This window comes from Octopus sinensis, linkage group LG5 (genome assembly GCF_006345805.1).
Source record: "Octopus sinensis linkage group LG5, ASM634580v1, whole genome shotgun sequence".
Lineage (NCBI taxonomy): Eukaryota > Metazoa > Mollusca > Cephalopoda > Octopoda > Octopodidae > Octopus > Octopus sinensis.
In genome coordinates, this window is record NC_043001.1 from 87129061 (window position 1) to 87145811 (window position 16751).

The 16751-nt window shown below is 37.7% G+C and overlaps 1 protein-coding gene across 2 annotated transcripts in view; it reads left to right on the top strand.

Annotated features, from left to right (window-relative positions):
• The window catches only part of LOC115212415 (protein FAM107B), a 218975-nt gene that overhangs the window by 75258 nt on the left and 126966 nt on the right, over nucleotides 1-16751 (top strand). The gene's annotated exons all lie outside the window — the stretch shown is intronic.

The window sequence follows — 16751 nt, forward strand, 5'->3', positions numbered from 1 at the left end:
CTTTTACTTGTTTCTGTCATTTGACTGTAGCCATGCTGGAGCACCGCCTTTAGTTGAGCAACTCGACCCCAGGACTTCTTTGGAAGCCTCGTACTTATTCTATCAGTCTCTTTTGCCAAACTGCTAAGTTACGGGGATGTAAACACACCAGCATCGGTTGTCAAGCGATGTTGGGAAGACAAACACAGACACAAAGACACACACACGCATATTTGCTTATATACGATGGGCTTCTTTCAGTTTCTGTCTACCAAATCCACTCACAAGGCTTTGGTCGGCCCGAGGCTATAGTAGAAAACACTTTGCCCAAGGTGCCACACAGTGGGACTGAACCCAGAACCATGTGGTTGGTCAGCAAGCTACTTACAGCACAGCCATTCCTACACCTATGTTGATGTGTCTTTGAGGAATTAGAGGCACAGAGAAGTTATGTATAGAACAAAATTGCAGAATAGATAAGATAACTTTCTCTCCAGGCTCAATAAAATTGAGTACCAGTCATGGGATCTTTTCATTTGTGAAGCCAGTTTTTTCAAATTTTTCCGACTGAACCAAACAATTTGTAACTTCGTATACTGGTAGAATGTGTCAAAAGTAAACTTAATTGTAAACCAGAATGAAAACGGAATTGTAACTTCTAAGTTTAACATTGTTTAATAATTAGAATTTTAACCAATGGTATTCCGTCTTTCGGCTTCATATTATTTACTCCGTCTCGGCCACCAATTTGGTGACGTATTAAACATATGGTATGTAAACAAATGTAAACAAAACAGTAACGATGAAATTTTTTACTTGGTGTATGTGTATATGTATGAATGTATGTATGTATGTATGTATGTGTGTATGTATCTATGTATGTGTGTGTGTGTATGTATGTGTGTGTATGTATGTATGTATGTATGTATGTATGTATGGCCGATTCGGTGTTTAGTTTTTTCGAGTGAATACTCGGTGTATATGTATCTGTATGTATGTGTGTGTGTGTGTGTATGTATGTATGTGTGTGTATGTATGTGTGTGTGTGTGTATGTATCTATGTATGTGTGTGTGTGTGTGTGTGTGTGTGTCACACATGTATGTATGGCCGATTCAGTGTTTAGTTTTTTCGAGTGAATACTCGGTGTATGTGTATCTGTATGTATGTGTGTGTGTGTGTATGTATCTATGTATGTTAGCCTCAAATGTGCACAGTTGCCTACGTCACAAAACTGCTTTCTACATCACACTAACAGAATGCAGTAACGTATTAAATATGAAAACAAGCAATCTTATTGGTTAAAATTCGCAGTTTTAATCTACGATTAAAGTCATAAAATAGATTTTTCTCAAATAAACTAGTTCCAACCTGTGTCTTGTTTTGAAACACTGTACCAGCATACGAAGTTTCAAATTATTTAGTTAAGTAGAAAGATCTGGGCTCCTGGCCACACAATTGAAAAGATCCCAGTCATGTACTGGGGTCTCTGTAATCAGCTTAACCACTCCACAAAAACTGTTTGGTGTTGTGCCAAAATTTGAAAGAATTATTACTTTTATTAAAAGCAGTGATCTGTGTGCCTTTGTTAGAAACATCACTATTGTTGTTCTGAGTTCAAATTCTACCAAGATCAATTTTGCCTTTCATCTTTACGAGTCAATAAGTACCAGTTGAACACTGGAGCTGATGTAGTCAGCTAGCCCTCTCCCTCCAAATTTCAGGCCTTGTGTCTAGTAGATGTAACAATTGTTATTATTGCTAAGTCAAAGGCAGCAAGCTGGCAAAATCGTTAGCATGCCAGGCAAAATGCTTAGCTGTATTTTGTCTGCTACTACATTCTGAGTTCAAATTCGGCTGAGGTCGACTTTGCCTTTCATCCTTTTGGGGTCGATAAATTAAGTACCAGTTGAATACTGGGGGTCGATGTAACTGACTATCCCCACCTCCCTCCAATTTCATGCCTTGTATCTATTGTAGAAAGGATTATTGCTAAGTCAGTGAGTTGGCAGAATTGTAATCACGCTAGGCAAATTGCTTAGCAATATTTCTTCCAGGTTTATTTTTTCAGTTCAAATGCTGCCAATATCAACTTTGCTTTTCATTCTTATGAGGTCAATAAAATAAGTACCAGTCAAGTACTGGTGTTAATGTATTTGACTTGCTCCTTTTTCTAAATATTGTTGACCGTCTGCCAAAATTAGAAAGAATTATAATAGTTATTATTAAGGTGGCAAACTAGCAGAATTGTTACTGCACCGGAAAAAATACTTAGTGACATTTCTTCCCACTTTATATTCTGAGTTCAGACACAACCATCCTTTCAAGGTCAGTAAAATTAGCACCAGTTGAGCACTGGGTTCAACGTAATTCACTTAACCCCTACCCTGAACATACTGGCCTTAAGCCAAAATTTGAAACTATTATTATGATTATTAACTTTATTATTATTAAGGTGGCGAGCTGGCAGAATCGTTAGCACGCCAGGCAAAATGCTTAGTGGTATTTCATCTGTCACTATGTTCTGAGTTCAAGTTCCACCAAGGTTGACTTTGTCTTTCGTCCTTTGAGGGTTGATAAGTACCAGTGAGATGCTGGGGTCTGTGCAATCGACTAGTCCCCTCCCCCCAAATTTCAGGCCTTGTAAGGATTATTAGACTGTCAATAAAAGATGCTTTCCAATATTTGTTTCAGCTCTTCACATTCTAAGTTCAAATCCGATGAAGGTCAATTTCAACTTTAATCCTTCAAGGAACAATAACATAAAGCACCAGTCGTGCACTGGGATCTAAATTGATCCCAGCTAATACTTCTACTATCATCACCAACTCCTCCACAAATTCCTGGCCGTGTGCCAGCATGCTGGATAAACATGCTTAGCATTTCATCTACCTTCACATTCTGAGTTCAAATGCCACTGAAGTTGACTTTGCTGTTCATCCTTACAAGGTTTCAAAAATAAGAACCAGTCATGTACTGGGATCAATATGATCGACTCCCTAACTCAAAAAACTGCTGGCCTTGTGCCAAAATTTTAAACCCTTATTACTTATTTATTTGTCTTGTTTATTATATATTATATATTCACCCCTTTGTTTATTATTATAGCATATCTTTTTTTTTAATGCCAATGCTTTTAAGCAGGCAATGAAGCAAAGCATCCTAATGTTGCTAGTTATATTTAGATTATTCTAATAGAATTCTGTTTAGAGCCTAACTGCAGACAGACTGCTTCAGTTATCCACAAATTGCAATGTACTGTATCACTGTCTGGTGTGGTGAGGGGAGATGTGATGCAGTATAATGTGCTGTGGCATGGGTAATATAGTGCAGTGCAGTGTGGTAGTGTGGGTGTTGTTGTTTAGCCCCAAGTTAGTCTAAATTGAACAACCCTTTAATCAGAGTTATTGCAGTCATAACCACTCTGTCTTATTTTCAATCACAATAAATCTGCATTATCTAAGGATCTTCCCTGTTATTTTGTTGGGTTTTGTTTTTGTTTAAAAGGTGATTTGAGGGAGATCTGGCTCCTTTATCTAGCAATGCAAGTGATCCCATAGGTGCTTCATTGTTAATGTGTATAGTATCTGATTCGTTACCATATTTCTATAGAAATGCACTGCTTTTGTTTTAATTAATTTTGAAAGTAATGAAAAAGTTACTAAAACAAGTTTGTCATTATCAAGCTGGTGTATCAATCTTAAATTAACATGTGTATGTACATGTGTGTATATTTGGATATGTGTATATAGATAAATGTTGAATGTGTGTGTGTGTGTGTACATATATATATATATATATATATATTAGAAGGTTTGGAGATGATGTACAGGTATTATATATTAGAAGAAATAAGGTATATTAGATTATATACCTTATTTCTTCTAATATATATATATATATATATATATATATTTGAGGGAGTACTGAAAAGTTTCTGGATTTAAGAGTATCACGAAAGACCTGGCTGGAGTTCTTTTACAAGGCTTAGAAAAACTGAAGGCCCACTGCAATAAGTGAATCTGAGAGGGGAATATGTTGAATAAAATCATAAGTATTTGATCCTTGTGCTATTTTCTTTTACCCAAAGCCAGGAACTTTCCATTAATACATACAGAGAGAAAGAGAGATTTGGTGATACAAACAGGAAAAAATAGAACTCAAAACATGAGTATACTCAAACAGAGAAGCACGTTATTGTTAACAGATAATACTTCCTTCAATGTTTTCCACTGTCCTTGACCTTGCTTCTATATTTTCGCAACAAATATCTTACCTCTATCTCTAGTTGGGGCACCCAGCAACATTTTAGCAGCATTGTAGCCCACTCCCACCCCAAGTAAATCAATGCAATGGGCCCTAAAGTATTTGTTTATTGACAGCAAACCACAGCACGTAGGGATCAGAACTGGACCTCTAGACCTGTGAGGTCCCCAGGCAACTGTCCAGTGTGTCTATGCCCTAAAACATTGCTGGAAACCCCCATATAACAGAAGCTACTATCTACTTCTTGTAAACCTTCCAGGCAATTGAAAAACTTTATTTTTTTGGTGCTTTTATGGCTTACTACTCTCATGCACCCTTCTTCTCCATAAACCTGCTTTAGATCCCCTTTACCCATTGTTTGTACAGGTGCACTATATGAAATTCCTATCAAATCCCTTTCTGCATATTAAGCACAGCCTAATTTGGATTGTTTTTTTTTCTTCTGCCTTTACAAAAATATTCATTTCTGCTAGGCGAATTGGCAGAGTCATTAGTGTGTCAGACAGAATGCCTTGCAATACTTGTTCAGACTCTTTGTGCTCTGAGTTCAAATCCAACATTTGCTTTTCACCCTTTCAGGATTTTTAAAAAGCGAATGCTATTCAAGCTGGTGGATTGGTGTAAGTGTAAGACAGTTAGACCAGGATGCCTTACAGTATTTGTTCTGGCTCTTAAAATTCCCTGTTCAAATCCCACCATGTCCTACATGGGTCATAGACTTAACCCAGTGACCAGTTTAACACCATCCCTTGGCACCTTGAGTACTTTTAACCGAGTCTACTGTGTTGCAAACATTCAGGCCATGTTTCCATTTAAAGATACCCTTCCCTTTTCCTCACATTTTGGTATGTTTCCTATGGCTAGCTGTTTTTCCTTTCACTAACCACTTTACAAAATGCACAGCATACATTTAACTATACCATCAACACCTAAGACTTATCTCATGAAAGCAGTTCAAAGCAATTTCCTGTACCTGTATCAGTTCTTGTTCAATTACTGCCCTCAACAACATGTAGCCTGAACTGTGACTAACAAAGTTTACATCCTGTTTGTAAATTACATTTGGCATGTTTTCTATGACTGAATTCCCTTCCTACAACTGACTATTTTATAGAATGTATTAGGTGTAATTTATTTTGCCAACAGCTTGATAAGTATTGTTTCATTCAAGGAAGGTGAAAGTGTCCCTTCTATCCTATATCAGATCTTACTCAGAAGTATTGGCTTCCTTTGCAGGTGACATGAGGTGATGTTGTTGGTGTTGATGATGATGGTAGTGGTGCTTTAGGGTGGTGATGATGAGAAAGATATGGTGGTGGTGATAAGGATGACAATGGCAGTGCAGGTTGTAATAGTGTGTATGTGTGCATGCATGCAAGCACAAATGCACAGGCAGGTGTGTATATGCACACGTGTGTGTTTAAAATGAAATATGATATAGAATCTGTATGAAAAAAGTTAACAAAGATTTCTTTACAATTTGCCAGGAATAAAATAAAAATAGTTGGGCAACTATGGGTGGCTTCACTGGAAGTGTTGAGCTAATATTGATGATGGTGGTGGTGACGACAACAATCATCATCATCGCCATGCCATCATCATCATCCCATCAAAATCATTTTCAGCTCCTCCACCATTATAACCACTGCAGTTGCTACCAATACTATCACAACCATCATCATCATTGTTACATCATTGCACACCTACACCATTAACTATTACTGCTATTGCCACCACTGAAGCTGTGTTTCTAATGACAGCACCCCTACTCCACAAAAAAACATCATCTCCTCTCTACTCCTCACTAGCATCATCACCACTTTGATCATCAAGACCATCACCATCATCATTATTACCATTGCCATCATTACCATCAGAAGCATTACTTCTACCCATGTCAACTCCCCACCCAATCACTTACCAACAAAATCACCACTCTCCCCCACTCCCTACTACTACTATTACTACTACTACTACTACTACTACTGCAATTACTACTTTGATCATTAAGGCCACCATCATCATCACCACTACCACCGCCACTACCATCATCATTACCATCAGAAGCACTACTGCTTACATCACCCTTTATCCACCCACACACATCGACCACCTCCCCACTACCACCATCACCACTTCGATCATCAACACCACCATCATCAATTCATTTCCTTTATTCAATGTTATCCAGTATAATTCTCAGCAAATTTATTGATTTCCTTCTCTAATTCATTTCAATATATTTTTACTATTTTTTTTGGCAATCTGTTACATCTAATTTGTTCATTCAATAATATAAACTAAGCAAGTTCAGTCTGAAAGCTACAACTTTTCCTCTGTAAACAATTCCAAGCTTTCTCTTACTATAACAATAATAATAATAACAACAATGAGCTTACTGTATTGTGTTCAAGTGCACTACAACTTGTTGGTAAAAAGTTTCACTGTTTGCCAACAAGACAGCAACTACACCTGCACCTTTAGGTAACATCTTGGTTGTGCATGTATATACATATGTACACAAGTATTTAAGTTTAAAATAGTAATAATTCCACATGGCAATGTGGTATAGGTGCAGGCATAACTTTGTGGTAAGAAGCTTGCTTCCCAGTGGCGAGATGGCAGAATCGTTAGCACGCTGCGCAAAATGCTTAGTGGTATTTCATCTGCCATTACGTTCTGAGTTCAAATTCTGCCGAGGTCAACTTTGCCTTTCATCCTTTTGGGGTCAATTAAATAAGTACCAGTTACACACTGGGGTCGATGTAATCGACTTAATCCCTTTGTCTGTCCTTGTTTGTCCCCTCTATGTGTAGCCCCTTGTGGGCAATAAAGAAATAAGCTTTCTTCCTGGCGGCAAGCTGGCAAAATCGTTAGCACGCCGGGCGAAATGCTTAGCGGTATTTCGTCTGCCGTTATGTTCTGAGTTCAAATTCCACCAAGGTTGACTTTGCCTTTCATCCTTTCGGGGTCGATAAATTAAGTGCCAGTTATGCACTGGGGTCGATGTAATCGACTTAATCCCTTTGTCTGTCCTTGTTTGTCTCCTCTGTGTTTAGCTCCTTCTGCGCAATAAAGAAATAAGAAGTTTGCTTCCCAACAACATGGTTCCAGGCTCAGTCACACTGTATGGCACCTTGGGTGAGTGTCTTCTACTATAGTCTTGGACCAACTAAAGCCTTGTGAGTGGATTTGGTAGACAGAAACTGAAAGAAGCCCATCGTATATATATACATAGCTATATGCATGTGTGTGTGTTTGTATGTCTGTGTTGTCCCCCACCATTGCTTGACAACTGATGTTGATGTGTTTACGTACCCGTAACTTAGCAGTTTGGCAAAAGAAACTGATAGAATAAGTACTAGGCTTGCAAAGAATAAGTCCTGGGGTCGATTTGTTCGACTAAAAAACTGTGCTCCAGCATGGCCACAGTCAAATGATTAAAAAGAATAAAAGAACAAAAGAATAATAGATATAAGGCCAACAATTTTGAGGGGTGGGAAAGTTGATTACATCGAGTGCAATGCTCAACTGATACTTATTTCATCAACACCCAAAAAGATGAAAGGTAAAGTCAACCTCAGCAGCATTTGAACTCAGAACATAAATATGGATGAAATGCTGCCAAGCACTTTGTCCTGCATGCTAATTACTCTGGTGATGTGCTTATTGTAAATAGTGCTCCAATGCACAACAGCTTGTTGGAAAAGTTTGAAAAGGCAGTGACTGCATTGGCTGCATTAGATAACATCCGGACATGTTGCATGCATATATCTATTTACGCATATGCATATGTACATGTGGTGTATTTAATTTTAAAAATGATAATAATAATGAGTTTGTAGTAAATAATACATAGGTGCAGGAGTGGCTGTGTGGTAAGTAGCTTGCTTACCAACCACATGGTTCTGGGTTCATTCCCACTGTGTGGCACCTTGGGCAAGTGTCTTCTACTATAGCCTCAGGCCGACCAAAGCCTTGTGAGTGGATTTGGTAGATGGAAACTGAAAGAAGCCCATCATATATATGTATATATGTGTATCATCATCATCATCAACGATTAATGTCCGCTTTCCATGCTATCATGGGTTGGACGATTTTGACTGAGGGCTGGCGAGCCAGATGGCTGCACCAGGCTCCAATCTTGATCTGGCAGAGTTTCTACCGCTGGATGCCCTTCCTAACGCCAAACACTGTGCATTTGTTCATGGGTTTTTGTCTCCCAACATCGCTTGACAACTGATGATGGTGTGTTTATGTCCCCGTAACTTAGCAGTTTGGCAAAAGAGACTGATAGAATAAGTACTAGGCTTCCAAAGAATATGTCCTGGGGTCGATTTGCTCGACTAAAGGCAGTGCTCCAGCATGGCTGCAGTAAAATGACTGAAACTTTGTCATTATTAAGCTGGTGTTTGGAATATGAATTAATATGGACTTCTGGTGGAATATTTTAGTTTAGATGACTTCAAAACAGGAAGTTTGCATCACAGAACTAGATACAATCTTTGGTGGGATTGGTATCAAAATGGTTAAAAAGAAACAAAATAGGGATGTTGATATACAAGATGAGAAATATATCCCTAGAAAATCCCTATTTTATTTATTACATCACACTACACTCTAGCCTCTCTCTCTACCCCCCCCCCCACTCTGTTCTATTTATCCTCTCTCCCTCCCTTAACTCCTCTTCTGTGTATCCTCCCTCAAACCACTATTCATCACATCCCTTCTCTCCCACTTCAACATCTACCTTTCACACCTACTTCTCTAAAAACAAACAAATTATCTGTAGCAATATCTACAATTTACACAGCCCCATACTGTTGTTGTATTCAAACAAACCTATAATCAAAAGTGCTCCAGCCATGACCATCCTGATTTTTCTTGTGTAAAAAGAATATGAAACCACATTATGCAGCCTGTTCTTCCTAAGATGGTCAAGTGTAATTCAAAGAAGATTTGGCTGTTATTTCTAGCAGCTTGAGCGATTACATAGAAGCTCTCTTGTTGGCTAAATATGGTGTAGCATTGTGTAAATACGGTGTGATATGGATATGAAATTAATATCAGTTTTAAATTTTGGCACAAGGCCAGCAATTTTAGGGAAGTGAGTAAGTAGATTACATCAACCCCAGTGTTCAGCTGGTACTTATTTTATTGACCCCAAAAGGGTGAAAGGCAAAGTAGACATTAGTGGAATTTGAACTCAGAACATAGACAGACGCAGGAGTGGCCGTGTAGTATGTAACTTGCTTACAAACCACATGGTTCCGGGTTCATTCCCACTGCGTGGCACCTTGGGCAAGTGTCTTCTACTATAGCTTTGGGCCGACCAAAGTCTTGTGAATGGATTTGGTAGACGGAAACTGAAAGAAGCCCATTGTATATATATATATGTGTGTGTGTGTGTCTGTGTTTGTCTCCCCAACATCGCTTGACAACCGATGCTGGTGTGTTTACGTCCCCGTGATTTAGCGGTTCGGCAAAAGAGACCGATAGAATAAGTACTAGGCTTACAAACAATAAGTCCTGGGGTCAATTTGCTCGACTAAAGGCGGTGCTCCAGCATGGCCACAGTCAAATGACTGAAACCAGTAAAAGAGAGTAAGAGAGACAAAATACTGCTAAAAATTTTACCCAGTTTCCTAACAATTCTGCCAACTTGCCATCTTACAAGAAGTTTACATTGAGTGGTGTCGGTGATGATATTGTATGGTGCGGTCTCAATATGGTATGTTGGTGATGTAGTGTTGTGTGATACGATGGTGGTGGTGGTAGTTGCAATGTTGGTATAGTCTGGTGTGGGGATATTAGGGTGTGATGTTGATGTAGCGTAATGCGGCATGGTCGTGGTATAGGATAGCGTTAGTGATAACAGGATAGGATGTGCCATTCACACTGGTGAAGGTGATGTTGTGATAATGCAACAGAGATAACAGTGGTGGTGGTGGTGGTGGCAGTGGTGTAAGGTGTGCCATCAGTGCTGGTGGTGATGTTTGTATTCCATAATCTCCAAGGAAACCAGTGATGCTAAGTTATGAGTCACGGCATGTCAAGGGAGAGGTACAAAGGGTATATTGATGTATATGTGTGAATGTGTGTGAGTGTATGTGTGTGTGCATGTGTGTGAGTACATGCATATGTTGTATATCGCTCAGCTCAGGTTCTTACTTTCATGCCCTCATGTTTCTAAACTTTGCCTCTGTGTGCATATGTGTGTGTGTGTGTGTGTGTGTGTTTGCTTATAGATGTCTATACATTTCATGTAACTGATTGTGTATGTGAATGCTTCTTTGTGTGTAAAGGAATGAATGTCTCTGCTTGCATGGGAGACTGTCTTCTTTTGTATATATGTATACACACACATACATGTATATATATAACATCCCTTTAAAGATGCTCTTTTGCATGTCCTCAAATAATTTTATTAATACTGTTCTATTCTAAATACTCACACATATGTGTGTGTGTGTATCTGTGTATGTAAATGTACATATACATACACATAAATATGTGTATATATGTGTGTGTGTATAAATATTTGTATGTGTATATATACATATGTCTGTGTATATGTGTGTGTAGGTATTTTTATATATGTGTGTATGTGCGTTTATATATAATGTATATATGTGTATATATAGATGCATGTATATGAAAAATTTTCTCTCAATATGAAACCAATGGTAGCCTTGTTTACCCATATATAAAGAATATTTATTTGCCAATGCAGTGTTGAGCATTCTTTCTCACTGTTCAATATTAGCATGTGTATATATGTGTGTGTGTGTGTGTGTGTGTGTGTTTGCTTATAGATGTCTATACATTTCATGTAACTGATTGTGTATGTGAATGCTTCTTTGTGTGTAAAGGAATGAATGTCTCTGCTTGCATGGGAGACTGTCTTCTTTTGTATATATGTATACACACACATACATGTATATATATAACATCCCTTTAAAGATGCTCTTTTGCATGTCCTCAAATAATTTTATTAATACTGTTCTATTCTAAATACTCACACATATGTGTGTGTGTGTATCTGTGTATGTAAATGTACATATACATACACATAAATATGTGTATATATGTGTGTGTGTATAAATATTTGTATGTGTATATATACATATGTCTGTGTATATGTGTGTGTAGGTATTTTTATATATGTGTGTATGTGCGTTTATATATAATGTATATATGTGTATATATAGATGCATGTATATGAAAAATTTTCTCTCAATATGAAACCAATGGTAGCCTTGTTTACCCATATATAAAGAATATTTATTTGCCAATGCAGTGTTGAGCATTCTTTCTCACTGTTCAATATTAGCATGTGTATATATGTGTGTGTGTGTGTGTGTGTGTATTATGTATGTAAACTGAGGTTCAAGAATTGCATAAAATATCATTGAAGAAAGCTAACATCTTGAAAAATGAATGGGAAGAAATTGCAACTGACAAGGCAAGATGGAAGAAAGCAGTGTACGACAGAAATGAGAACTTTGAAATAGCTTAAAGAAACCATAAGAAGTTGAAGTAGAATTCCAGAAAGGGTATGGACGTGATATTTCTAGGAAATGTGGGTGACCAGAGTGAGCTAACATGTGAAGAATGTAGGAGAGTCTGTTTCAGCAGCACAGGAATTAAAAGTCACAAAAAAAAAAGTCATTTACTTAGAGTTGGCTTGGATGTCACCATACACAGCATAAAAATATGCCATGAATGCAGGAAGATTTACCTATCAGCTGTGGGCTTAAAATGTGACATGAAACTGCAAGTGGCTCATGTTGTTGGAGGTAACCATATACATAACATCTGTGGTCACTTACTGGCCTGAAAAGCCACTTCCATGCTTCTCACATATGAAACCATTGCTGAAGTGCTTCAAGCAATAGCCATACTCAAGAACAAGCTTGTGGCCATCATATATATATATATATATATATAAAGATATATATATGAATGTATGTATGTGCGCAGGAGTGGCTGTGTGGTAAGTAGCTTGCTTACCAACCACATGGTTCCTGGGTTCAGTCCACTGCGTGGAACCTTGGGCAAGTGCCTTCTACTATAGCCTCAGGCCGACCAAAGCCTTGTGAGTGGATTTTGTAGACGGAAACTGAAAGAAGCCCGTCGTTTATATGTATATGTATGTATGTGCGTGTATGTTTGTGTGTCTGTGTTTGTTCCCCTAGCATTGCTTGACAACCAATGCTGGTGTGTTTATGTCCCTGTCACTTGGCTGTTCGGCAAAGGAGACCGATAGAATAAGTACTGGGCTTACAAAGAATAGGTCCCGGGGTTGAGTTGCTCGATTAAAGGCGGTGCTCCAGCATGGCCGCAGTCAAAATGACTGAAACAAGTAAAAAGAGAGGGTGGGCCAAATGTCCCCCGACAGTAAATCAAAATTCCATAAATACTATCTGTAATTCCGTATGGACTCGAAAGGAAAAATATGTCACTCAAGAAGGACTTTTCATATTTAGATGCTTTTATTAAATTCATTCAGTTGTTAAACATAAAAAAAATGTTGGAATTAAATGGTTTTGCTTTACTGTCGGGTGACTTTTGGCCATTCCTGTATCATCATCATCATCGTTTAACGTCCGTTCTCCATGCTAGCATGGGTTGGACGGTTCGACCGGGGATCTAGGAAGCCAGAAGGCTGCACCAGGCTCCATTCTTATCTGGCAATGTTTCTACAGCTGGATGCCCTTCCTAATGCCAACCACTCCGTGAGTGTAGTGGGTGCTTTTTACGTGCCGCCTGCACAGGTGCCAGGCGAGGCTGGCAACGGCCACGGTCGGATTGGTGTATTTTACGTGCCACCGGCACGGAGGCCAGTCGAGGCGGCGCTGGCATCGGCCACGAGTCGGATAGTGCTTTTTACGTACCACCAGACCAGGGATCCTGGCTGGTTCAATACATAAATGTGTGTGCATGTATGTGTGTGTGTGTATATATATAAAACATAATATGTTATACATGTATGTATATTCTTGTAAATGTCAGTTTAGTAAATAAATAAATAAGTTGACATAATATAATGTATGATGAACTACTTATTGATCCCCTCCATTTTCTTATTGCCTCTCTCTCTCTCTCTCTCTCTCTATATATATATATATATATATATATATACTTTATTTAAAGCAGCAGAAAATTCAACAAAACCTGTTACTCTGAGTTTCCCGTTGCCGTTCATCGGACAGTTTTTGCTAGAATATATATCTTTATATATAAAAGTAAGGTTGTGTGCTGTCTGTCTCCTACGATTTAGATTCCTAACTACTCCCACATTTTGCGGTGCAGTTTAACCAGTTTATCTTATAGTCGTGATTCATATCGAGCCCTTCTGGGTATTAGTGTGCGTCTACGATGAGTCTACGATTTTTAAAAAAAATTTACCATCAATTTTTCCCATTTTTAATGCATTTTTGGCATATATAAGGGAAGTAACTCTCTAAAAATTTATTATTAATTCCAGAACGTAAAAAGCTACAGTAACCCCCCCCCCTTTGTGGTTACCCATATTGAGATGGCTATTATATTTTACATCTCTAAAAATGCTTATATAGTTATTTCCCTTACAAACCCGAGCAACGCCGGGCGATACTGCTAGTATATATATATATCTCATTCACTCATTTACTTGTTTCAGTCATTTGTCTATGGCCATACTGGAGCACCGCCTTTAGTCGAGGAAATCGACCCCAGGACTTATTCTTTGTAAGCCTAGTACTTATTCTATCGGTCTCTTTTGCCGAACCGCTAAGTTACGAAGATGTAAACACACCAGCATCGGTTGTCAAGCAATGTTGGAGGAGGGGGACAAACACAACGCACAAACATACATATATATATATACATATATACGACGGGCTTCTTTCAATTTTCGTCTACCAAATCCACTCACAAGGCTTTGGTCGGCCCGAGGCTATAGTAGAATACACTTGCTCAAGGTGCCAGGCAGTGGGACTGAACCCGGAACCATGTGGCTGGTAAGCAAGCTACTTACCACACAGCCACTCCTTTGCCTATATATATGAGGAAGATCATTGAACATTTATGTTTAGTGACAAAAAAAAACAAGTACTTAATGTATAATGAAGAACTTGTATATTTTATGAGAAATTTAAGCATATCAAAGTTTCATGTCACCAATTATTCAAATGACAGAAGACGAGAAGCAATGTAATAATATATAAGCAAAAATATTTTCAAACCTATTGAAATATGATTAGCCATCATGATTTCATTGCATACAAAAACTATTTGAAAATGTTTTGCATCTGCATTTATTGTATTGTCATATGCAGACAACATCATATATTCATCAACTCGTGCAAAATTGTGATATTTTCATGTATTTAGTATTATATATATGAAACAGAAAAGTAAGTATGGTGGCTATTGTTTATGAAATTTTTAGTGTTGATAAATAATTCTTTTTTTTTTCGTTTCCTCCTTATGCGACCATCTTTCAAGCAATGCCAAATTTATTCTGTAAAAAATGAAATAATTGATTCAGCTGTTATTTGAAATTCTTGATTTGAAATTTTTTTTTTTGCTTTGTTTTGAAGTTTCTATAACTCTATATGATATTTTGTTCCTCGGCTATTCACAAGAGAAACCTTTGCTTAATAAATTAATGATTTAGAAAAATATGCACTTCTTTATCCATTTAGATAGAGAAATCCTGTAACAGCAACCAAAATCTTATTTTTATTATCTGTCACAGTATTGTTTTGTTATATGTTTAAAATCATGTAACTGCATACTCTCTTTTAGCTCTTTTACTTGTTTCAGTCATTTGACTGTGGCCATGCTAGAGCACTGCCTTTAGTCAAACAAATCGACCCCAGGACTTATTCGTTGTAAGCCTAGTACTTATTCTATCGGCCTATTTTGCCGAACCGCTAAGCTACGGGAACGTAAACACACCAGCATCGGTTGTTAAGTGATGTTGGGAGGGTCAAACACAGACAAACAAACATATACATATATACGATGGGCTTCTTTCAGTTTCTGTCTACCAAATCCACTCACAAGGCTTTGGTCAGCCCGAGGCTATAGTAGAAGATACTTGCCCAAGGTGCCACGCAGTGGGACTGAACCCGGCATTATGTGGTTGGTAAGCAAGCTACTTACCACACAGCCACTCCTATGCATAAGTGTGTTATTTGAAATGTACTGATGTATCATAACATATGCGTATGCATGTTAACTATTGTTGTATTTTCTACTCCTGTCTTGCCTTCAGTAAAAATACTAATTCTCTCTCACTCTCTTTTCAGCTATACCACATCCATTTACTTTAAACGCATTCTCTCTCTCTCTCTCTCTCTCGTTAACTAACTATTCAACTGCACAACGTAGTAACGATCCCTTTCTTCTAGCTCTCACTGCTGACACTCTTCTCACCTTCTCTCATTTTACCTCTCCCTTCAACTAACACCAATATCACATTTGGCCTTAGCATATTAATATAAATAATAATGATAAAATGTGTTTCAACTTTGAATAATATTATAAACTTTTTCAAGTATTAAACATTTTTGATGTTTCACCTTCATTTTTTTTTGTTTCTTTTCAGGTAAGTTCTAGTGTTTACTTAATTGTCAGGTAAGAGATATATATATATACACCTTCTTTCTAGCTCTTTTGGGCTTTTTTTCTTAGTTAGAGATAATATTCCTGAGACCTCATGGTGTGGATTAAGATCATCTACCTACTTTACTATATCCTTTATAATTCTCTCCTCCACATCATCATCATCATCATCATCATCATCATCATTTTTATCATCATCCTCGTTACCATGACCCCTTATTGTCACTACCATAACATCAAGATCATCATCATCACTATCATCTCCTTGATTGTAACTACTGTCATCGCTAGCATCCTAATTCTTATTAATATCATTATCATTGTGACCATCACCAACATACCAGTACTACCATCATAATTATCACAGCTACCACCACCACTATCATCATCATCATCATTTTCACAACCACATCAGCATTCAACTGCAGTACCAGAGAACCACACTTTTCCTCCATCTATAACAACTTTCATAATTTATTACGGTCCCATAATCAGATAATTAACCTTAAAAAAGGCTTCATGTGGCCTGCAGACTTTTATCTTGTGACTCACTTGATACTATCTTGAAATGGGTTTATTTAAACAAACATTTAAAAAATTTTATCAAAAATTAAAGATTGTAATGAAAAGTAAAGAAGAAAGATACCACTGTTTTTGCAACGATATTTCATGTTGACATAACAATCATTCATTCATTATTGTAATAATAGCATGAGAAAACAAAAATGCTTTCAGTTCTGTCAGTATACAAGTGGCTCTCAAAAAACTTTCTGTGATTAAAGTGGCCTGCAATGTAATTCAAGTTGGCCAGGCCTGGCCTTGACCCTCAGCAGGAATTGAATCCCATAGGTGAAATTTGAACTCAGAACATTGAGTGTTTGAATAGATACCT